The 9,396-nt window shown below is 44.0% G+C and overlaps 1 non-coding gene across 1 annotated transcript; it reads right to left on the minus strand.

Annotated features, from left to right (window-relative positions):
* Positions 1-6,268: 6,268 nt before the first annotated feature.
* On the minus strand, positions 6,269-6,460 carry LOC132209934 (U2 spliceosomal RNA). The gene has a single exon (XR_009446112.1). It is a non-coding gene; the product is annotated as a U2 spliceosomal RNA (small nuclear RNA).
* Positions 6,461-9,396: the final 2,936 nt, after the last annotated feature.

Below are 9,396 nucleotides of genomic sequence, written 5' to 3' on the forward strand. Positions count from 1 at the left end.
GCAAGGCTGGTAAATGTAGGGGATACTGGCTGACTGGAGAAATTGAGGCTGTGGTCAAGAAAAAGGCGGCAGCACATGTCGGGTATTGACAGCAGGAATTAGGTCAATCCCTCGAAGTACAAGGGCAGTAGGATTATACTCGAGAAATCAGGACGGCAAAAAGGAGACATGAGCTATCTTTGGCAAATCAAGTTAAGGGGAATCCCAAGAGATTCTGAAACTTCATTTGGGACAAAAAAGCAACTAGGGAGAAAATAGGGCCCCTTTAAAGATCAACGAGGCTGTCTGTGTGGAACTGCAGGCTGAGATAGTGAATGAGTATTTCGCATTAGTATTTACTGCAGAGAAGGATATGGAAGTGAGAGAGCTTGGAAACATAAATAGTGAGTCGTGAGAAGTGTCTATATTACAGAGATCTAGGTGCTAGATGTCTTAAAATGCATAAAGGTGGATAGGTTCCTGGCACCTGATCAGGTGTTACCCACAAACTCTGGGAGAAGCTGGGGAAGCAATTGCTGGCCCCTTGCTGAGGTATTTGTATCACTGACACTAGTGAAGTGCCAGAAGGCCGGGTGGCTAATGTGGTGTCATTCTTTAAGGAAAAGCCACGGGACCATCGACCGTTGAGCCTGATGTCAGTGGTGGGTAAGTTGCTGGTGGGGATTCTGAGGGACAGGATTTGCATGTGTTTAGAGAAGCAAAGACTGATTAGGGATAGTCAACATGGCTTTGTGAGTAGGAAATCTTGTCTCATTAACTTGATTGCCTTCTTCGTCACTTCTTCAAAAAACTCAAAGCAGTGGACATTGTCTATTATGGACTTCAGCAAGGCATTCACCAAAGCTCCACATGACAGATTGGTTAGCAAGATTAGATCAAATGGAACCCAGGGAGAGTTAGCTATTTGAAACAAAATTGGCTTGAAGGTAGGAGACAAGATCATGGTCAGCTGGGGGAGAGTGGATTCAGTCTAGATGACTATGAACAGCAGTGTGCTGCAAGGATCGGTGCTGGGTCCACTGCTTTTTTTTAATCATTGATGCAAATCATGCGGAATGAATATTGGAGGAATGGTTAGTAAGTTTGCAGATGACACTAAAATTGTTGTTGTAGTAGACAGCAAAGGCGTTTACTTCCCAAGCACAATGGGAACATAATCACATGGGTTGATGTGCCAAGGAGTGATAGAAATAAGTTTTTAGTTCAGATAAATGTGAGCAATTGCATTATGGTAATGCAAATCAGCGCAGGACTTAAACAGTTAATGATGAGGCCCTGGGGACTGTTATGCAACAGGGACTCCTTGGGGTGCATGTGCACAGTTCCTTGAAGGTGGATTGCAGGTACAGAAGGTAGTGAAGATGATATTTGCTCTGCTTGCATTTATTGGTCAGTGCATTGAGCGTAGGAGTTGGGAGGTCAATGTTATAGGCTGAACAAGGCATTGATTATGCTGCTTTTGGAATACTGTGTTCAGTTCTGGTCTCCCTGCTATAGGAATGATGCTGTTGAACTTGGCAGGGTGCAGAAAAGATTTACAAGGATGTTGCAAGAGGTGGAATTTTGAGCTGTAGGGAGAAGTTGAATATGCTGGGTCTATTTTCCCTGGAGCATTGAAGGCTGAGGGGTGACCTTATAGAGGTTGTTAAAATTATGGTGGGCGTAGGGTGAATGGCCAAGATTGTTTTCCCAGGTTAGGGGAGACTAGAACTAATAACATTGGCTTTAGCCGAGAGGGAAAGTCTTAAAAGGGAACCAAAAGAACTGCAGATGCCTTAAATCTAAAAAAAAACAAATTTGCTGGAAAAGCCTAGCAGGTTTGGCAGCATCTGTGGAGGAGAGAAGAGTTTCGGGTTCTGAGGAAGGGTCACCGGTCCTGAAATGTTAACTTTTTTTCCTCCTTAACAGATGCTACAGGCCTGCTGAGCTTTTCCAGCGAATTTGTTTTTTTTAAAAAGGGAAAGTGGGTGGTGCCTGTGTAGAATGAGCTGCCAGAGGAACTGGTGGAAGCTGGTACAGTTACCCATCCAGATACCTTTTAAATGTTGTATGTGAATAGGAAGGGTGTCGCAGAGTATAGGTCAAATGCTTGCAAATGGGATTAGATTAATTTGGGATATCTAGTCAGCATGGACAACTGGGACCAAAGGGATTGTTTTGTGCTGTACAATGCTGATGAAGCATTTTTTGTTTTCATTTCAGATTCCCACAATTTTACTTCTGCACTATTCTTAGTCTTTCAGAGGGATCGAAAGGTTGAGTTACAGATCTATACAATGACTGTCCTTCCTCGCTGGCTTCCCCCACCTCTCTTTTGGTAGTTTTATGCAAACACTGACTGGATCCCTTACCTGGAGGATATTTATGAATGAATTTGTTCTAATGGTGATCCAGCATTTTCCCCAAGTATCGCTCCACACATGCCCAGAGAATTTCTCAGTTTCACAATCTGTGTCCTTCTGGTTTCTTACTCGCTACACTTAACTTTCTGTTTGAAAGTATAGTCTGCAGTTGGAGAATTTTAACAGGTCCACATCCAGGTCTGACGGTCACTTTGTTTATCACAACCCAATTATCTCAGGGTTTTGAACATTGAAGGAAAACGCAGCACTCACATTGGGGAGAAATGCACATGGTGTGTGTGTTGAAGAGTCTGTGAAGATTCATCTGAAATGTCCGAACACCAGTGCAGTGACACTGGGAGACAGTGTGGAAATGTGCAGATTGCAGGAAGGAATTTCTTCATCCATCCCAGCTAGAAACTGACCACCAGAGTCACACTGGAGAGAGACCATTGGCCTGTTCTGCATGAGGGAAAGGCTTTGCTGATTCGAATTCCCCGCTGATACACCAGCGAGTTCACTCTGGGGAGAGACCTTTCATGAGCTCTGAGTGTGGGAAGGGATTCATTGTCATCCAAACTGTTAACACACCAGCGAGTTCACAGACAACCACAGTTGAAGAACTTTGCTGTCACTCTCACTATCAAATGAACCATGGTTTTGGGCTGTTTGTACAGATGTTACCGACCCCTGCTCAATTAAAGGTGCTGGTATTGTGAATAAAATGTCACACTAACAGTTGTGTAAGGTAGAGCTTGGAAATAGTCACGTTGTCACAACACGTCGACACATTCGCACTGACTAAAGACTATCCACCTGCACGATATGTGAAAAGGGACTTGCTGGTTCATCAGGACTGGTTAACTGCCAGCAAATTTCTGAATAAGTTGATTGGTTTGAATATAGCTAACAGTAGAATCAAAAATAGTATCAGTGATAATGGGAACTGCAGATGCTGGAGAATCCAAGACAACGAAGTGTGGAGCTGGATGAACACAGCAGGCCAAGCAGCATCTCAGGAGCACAAAAGCTGACTTTTCGGGCCTAGAGAAGGGTCAAGGCCTGAAACGTCAGCTTTTGTGCTCCTGAGATGCTGCTTGACCTGTTGTGTTCATCCAGCTCCACACATTGTTATAGTAGATTCAAAAACCATGTGTTTTGGGCTTGTTGCTGGAGATCATAGAATCCCTCCAGTGTGGGAGCAGACCATTTAGCCCATCATGTCCGCACTGACCTGACAAACAGTGTCTTACCCAGACACTGTCTGCGTGAGTTTCCTCCAGATGCTCTGGTTTCCTCCCACAGTCCAAAACTGTGCAAATTATGTAGATTGACTATGCTAAATTGCCCATAGTATCTTGTGTGCAAAATGCAGGCATAGGGTGGGTAGGGTGTGAGACTGGGTGGGATGCTCTTTGCAGGGTTGATATTGACTGAATGGCCATCTTCCACACTGTAGGAATTCTGTGATGATCTCGATGGCCCTTTATTTGTTAGATAGGTCTGCACACCTTTACAATGACGGATTCTGTTGCTCTCCACAGACATTTGTTTATTGGAAACAATGTAATCTTTCATTTTGTGGATAAAAATCAAAGGAAAGTTTTAAATCCAAACATAGGATTGGGCTGAGTCATGTCCTATAATCCCTGATTGCATTTTCCCAGTCGGCTATGAAACCTGGTGACCGCTGTGACTCTGCCTGGGAGCATTGCAGTCTCTTCAGCTCTTTACCTGGTGTCCATAGCAGTGATGGATCTCATGATGGAAACATAAACCAAGACATTGTATGATTTCTAGTACATATTTTCTATTTAGTCTTCTGTCCGTCACTTCCCTAGAGGCTGAGATACTGTTCTGGGGACCTAGGTGTGAATCCATCTGGAAATAAGAATTTGATGATGACTGTGAATCCATTGTCTTTGTTGGAAAAAACCCATCTGTTCACCAACGGCCTTTAGGGAAGGAAACTGCCATTCTTATCCAGTGATGTGATCATCCCATGAATGAATTTTTTTTAAAAAAATGTAAAAAAAACTCCTGCCAATACGTTTAACTCTGTCTTAATTTATTTGACAGCTGATGGTTCAAACTGCTTGTTGGTCACTTTCTCTTTTGATCAAGTTGTGGCCATTTCGTGGTTGAAACCATAGTAATTCTCGTACAAATAGTGCATGCTCTGACATGCCACTTAGGAACCAGACATCCACGTTGACCATATCCTGATGCTGTTTACCATGAAAGCGAAATTCTTCACCATCTTATCTACTTGTGCTGCTGTTTCAGGGAGCTATGGACTTGAACCTCCCAAACTCCCAAAAACCTTGAGCATTTCATCAAACTGACCTCCAATGGCAGGAATGGACAGGGTCAGCTTGGATTGATGAACATAATTCAGGCTCAACAAGTCTATTGCAGCATTTTGAGAATGTAATTAGTGAGTGTGGCCACCTCTCTGTACTGTAGTGATACAGATTCCCTGATCCTGATTGCCCCAATGGCTGACTGACACTGTCAAAGTCCCTGGGCTGATATCAAATGATTCCTTGGACATGCTGTGTCAGGATCCCCTGACTGAATCCTGTCTCCCTTGCCCTGACTGAGAACTGTTTCCCTGAGACTTGTAGACGTGACCATTTGGTTGAAAAAAATGCATTAGTTGCCACAGCTGCTGACCAGCCCTTGACTGACTGCTGGTAATAACGATGCTAAGCTGCCTGACTTATGCCTGTGATAAGCAACCAGGCAAGACAGGAGCACTGTGGGACATTAGGTTCTAGTTGAGACATCAAAGTGCAAAAATGCCAGGGAAAGGCAGAGACATTGTGCCAGGCCCTGAGCAGAACATGCCTCAGGTGCTGAAAAGCATGTAGAGTTCTGACAGCAACAATGTACTTTTTGGGCATCTTGATGTAGCATTTTTATTTCACTCTGGCTCATTTTGCTAGATCCGCAAATATCTATTGGTCTGGCTAATGTGAGAAATGGCTTTTGGCGTAATATGCCACTGACTTGGTCATTCACAGTTGTGTCCCACATCAGTGAGTCAGTAATCTGATTAAACTCATAGGCCTCGACTTGCGAAAAATAAAGCAGCCACGTGCACATCTGTTTGATTGGTTGCTTTTGCACTCAAATGAAAAATGTGCGTTGTATACACCATATCCTTTCCTGGCTCACAGTGTTCCCAAAATCTCTCATTCAATACATCCAAGTCATCATCATCAAATTCAAAATTAGTGAATACTTCGATAGCATTTTTTTGTGAAATGCTATTTGTAATGAGGTAGTGTTGGCAGGTGATTTTCTTTTACTTCTGATGCCATGTGTGAATATTCAGGGATGGTGTTGGTGGGAAGGTGCAGCATGTACCAGGGATGAGGCAATAATATTCAGAGTAAGTGCTGACCATGCAGAAAAGGAGAGATTAACGTTTACCTTGGAACAAGCATATTTAGAGAAAGTTGGGTGAAAGTACTGAGAGAAAGCATTTCAGTGGTACGGTGGCTCAGTGGTTTGCACTGCTGCCTCACAGCACTCGGACCCGGGTTCGATTCCAGCCTTGGGCGACTGCCTGTGTAGAGTTTGCACATTCTCCCCATGTCTGTGTGAGTTTACTCCCACAGTCCAAAGATGTGCAGGTTAGGTGGACTGGCTGTGCTAAATTGCCTGTTGTATTCAGGGAGGGGTACATTAGGAGGGTTATAGATCTGGCTGGGATGCTGTGAGGTTTGGTGTGGACTTGTTGGGCTGAAGGGCCTGTTTCCACACTGTAGGAATTCCATGATTATGGTTCCAGAGCATTGAGCATATCCCAGCATATCGAGGATAGTAGGAACTTCAAATGCTGGAGAATCTGAGATAACAAGGTGTTTGGACCTAGGATTTTTCAAGTTTTGATCAGTCTGCTTTTAAAATTGGTTTAATAAGACTTCATCATTCCTGGGAACACTGCAATACCACAATAATGCATGGAGAAAGCTCGTATTCCAACTCCCTGCTCCAAAAATCAGTTCAATATAGGGTCCTTAGGCAAAGGACATATCAGATATTAAAGCTGATAGGGACAAATGCTTTTTCTGTGGTGTTGTCTTCACACCAAAACCACTAAAAGCAAGGCCATGTTTCCACACATGAGATAGCCACCAACTGTGAACACTTGGTATAATAAACACTTGATCCTATTTTCCACCAGCCTGACTGTGTGCAAAGACTTGTAAATCACTGCTGACAGTTTTTACTGTTGTTCCCAAACTCCTGGGTTTCTTAACCAGGGCAAAGAAGTCAGATTGCACCAGTGCTTTTTCATCACTTTTCTAGAAAACATCTTCGTAGTGAATGTAGATCATCGAAAATGTACCAATCAGATGAGGTAGGGCAGAGCTGACGTCACCAACAAGCCTCATCAACCAGCTCCATGACTAGCAGCGGGTCAGTGAGATTGCAGCAACAATCGGCAGAGAACGGCACGCTCAGAGAATGTCCCAGCACAGAGGAAGGTGCTTCAGCCTGTCACTCTCTGCATCAGCTTTCTGTATGGGTAACTTCACCAGTCCCTCCCGATGCCCTGTAAATCTCATCATTCAACTCTCTCCTGAGGGCCATGAATAATTCTGCTTCCAGCGCCCTCTCAGGCAGTGCACAGCCGGCAGGAACCACTCGCTGAAGATGGTGGGTCCCCCTCCCTTGATAAATGTGACTCTTTGTTACAAAAAAAAGGCGAATCACTATCCCCTCCCTCCAAATCCATCCCACCCCGTCTATTTCTTTGGAATGTGTAACTGCCTGCAGTGTCAATGTGCCTGCAGTTGCTAAAAGGGTCTGATTTTTATGCCATTCTATTCTGTGCACTAAGCAAACTGAACTGTTAGCAATGCATAAAAATGCCTGCCTCTTCCCAAATCAAATCAAATACTTGAAACAAATTCTAATTCTGATCAAGTAATATCCCTGTCAGGAAGTACTGGGTCACAGTTACAAACAGAATTTCTTAGACTAATCCATCTGACCTGGAATATATGAACTCTGGTCCCCAAACCACTCCAACATCCCTAACGTCACTCCCCGCCCTTCATGGAAATGAGCAGCGTGATGCTGCTGGATATTAAGTTCAGTACCTTGAAAAGTCACAAATGGTTTGGCTTCGACTCCAAACATTCCAATTACAATCTGGTAATTTAGAATTGCAAATTAAGATCCAAGAGCTGCAGAGATATAAAGGATGGAAACAGACTGATTGCTGCAACTTGTCTATTCGAACCAGATATCCTAAGTTATTTTAGTCCCATTTGCCAACATTTGGCCCCTATCCCTCCGTCCCCTTCCTATTCATTTACCAATCCTGATGCTGTTTAAGAGCTGGGATTGTACCACCTCCTCCGTACATGCAGCATTCTCTACATGTAAAACTGTCCCTCAGGTCCCTTTTAAACCTTTCGCCTGTCAACTTAAACCATGCTCTCAGGTTTGGATTCCTTTCCTTGAGAAAAAGATATTGACAATTCACCCCATCCAAGCCCCTCATGATTTTATAAACCTCTGTAAGGTCACGCCTCAGCCTATGACGTTACAGGGAATCAGCTCCGGCCTATTCAGCCGCCTCTTCCTGTCGCTCAAACTATTCAATCCAAGCACCACTCTTGTAAATGTTTTTTTTCCTGAAACCTTTCAGTTAAACAATTTTCCTGTAGCAGGGATATTATAACTGAATGCAGTATTCGAAAAGTGGCAATGTTCTGTACACCTGCATTATAACGTCCAAACTCCGATACTCAATACATTGATCAATAAAAGCAAGCGTGCCAAATGCCTTCTTCACCACCCTGTCTAACTGTGGCTCCGCTTTCAAGGAATTTTGCATCTGCACCCCAATGTCTCTGTTTGGTGACACTCCCCAAGGCCTTACCATTAACTTGTAAGTCCTGCCCTAGTTTGCCTTACCAAATCGCATCACATCACATTTATCTGAACTCTATCTGTCACTCATAGGCCCATCTGATCAAGGTCCCGTTGTACTCTGAGATAACATTCTTCACTATCCACAACAACATGAATTTTGGGGCCATCGGCAAACTTACTAACCACCCCTCCTATGCTTCCATCTAAATCATTTATATAAAGTTATGGCTAAGCAGTGTCCCAGCACTGATTCTTGTGACACACCACAGGTCACAGGTCTCCAGTCTGAAATATAATACTCCGCCATCACTCTGTGCCTCCTGCCTTCAAGCCAGTCTTGGATCCAAACCATTAGCTTCCACTGGATTCCATGTGATCTAACCAGTCTACCATGAGGAACCTTTTCAAACACCTTTCCAAAGTGCATCCAAACAATTTTTACCCGCTCTGTCTTCACCAACCTTCTTTGTCACCTCTGCAAAATCCTCATGTTAGTGGGACATGATTTACATCACACCAACACCAGAGTCAGATGACTGGGAACAGTATGTGAAGCAAAATGTGTACATGAGATAACAAAATGTGGAGCTGGATGAATACAGCAGGCCAAACAGCCCACAGCCTCCACAGCCAGCAGCCCCAGAGGAGACAGCCACGCTGAGCCCTGCCGAATTTTCACCATCCCCCAGACCTCCCACTGACTGAGGTCAAACGGTTAGTCCTCAGTAAGGGGCTCACCTTTGTCCTCATTCACCCACACATCCACGAATGACAGTCACGTTAGGACATTGAGCAGTTTTTCTGCCACCTTTGCCTCTCCAGCTATCTTCTCCTCAATCCATCTTTAATCCGCCTCTCCCTCACTCCCTATTTATATCAGAACCCTCTCCCCATTCCGCTTTTCTGATGAAGGGTCCAAGCCCGAAACGTCAGCTTTTGTGCTCCTAAGATGTTGCTTCGCCTTCTGTGTTCATCCAGCTCCACACTTTGTTATCTCGGATTCTCCAGCATCTGCAGTTCCTATTATCTCTGATACAAAATGTGTACATTACTGGTTGAAAATAATGAAATAATTTCATTGTCTTCAACTTTAAAATCAAATGCTGGAGTCTGCAGCTCAAAAGATATCAGAGCCACTGGGATCAGAGGAAACCCA

The sequence above is a fragment of the Stegostoma tigrinum genome, chromosome 8, assembly GCF_030684315.1.
Source record: "Stegostoma tigrinum isolate sSteTig4 chromosome 8, sSteTig4.hap1, whole genome shotgun sequence".
NCBI lineage: Eukaryota > Metazoa > Chordata > Chondrichthyes > Orectolobiformes > Stegostomatidae > Stegostoma > Stegostoma tigrinum.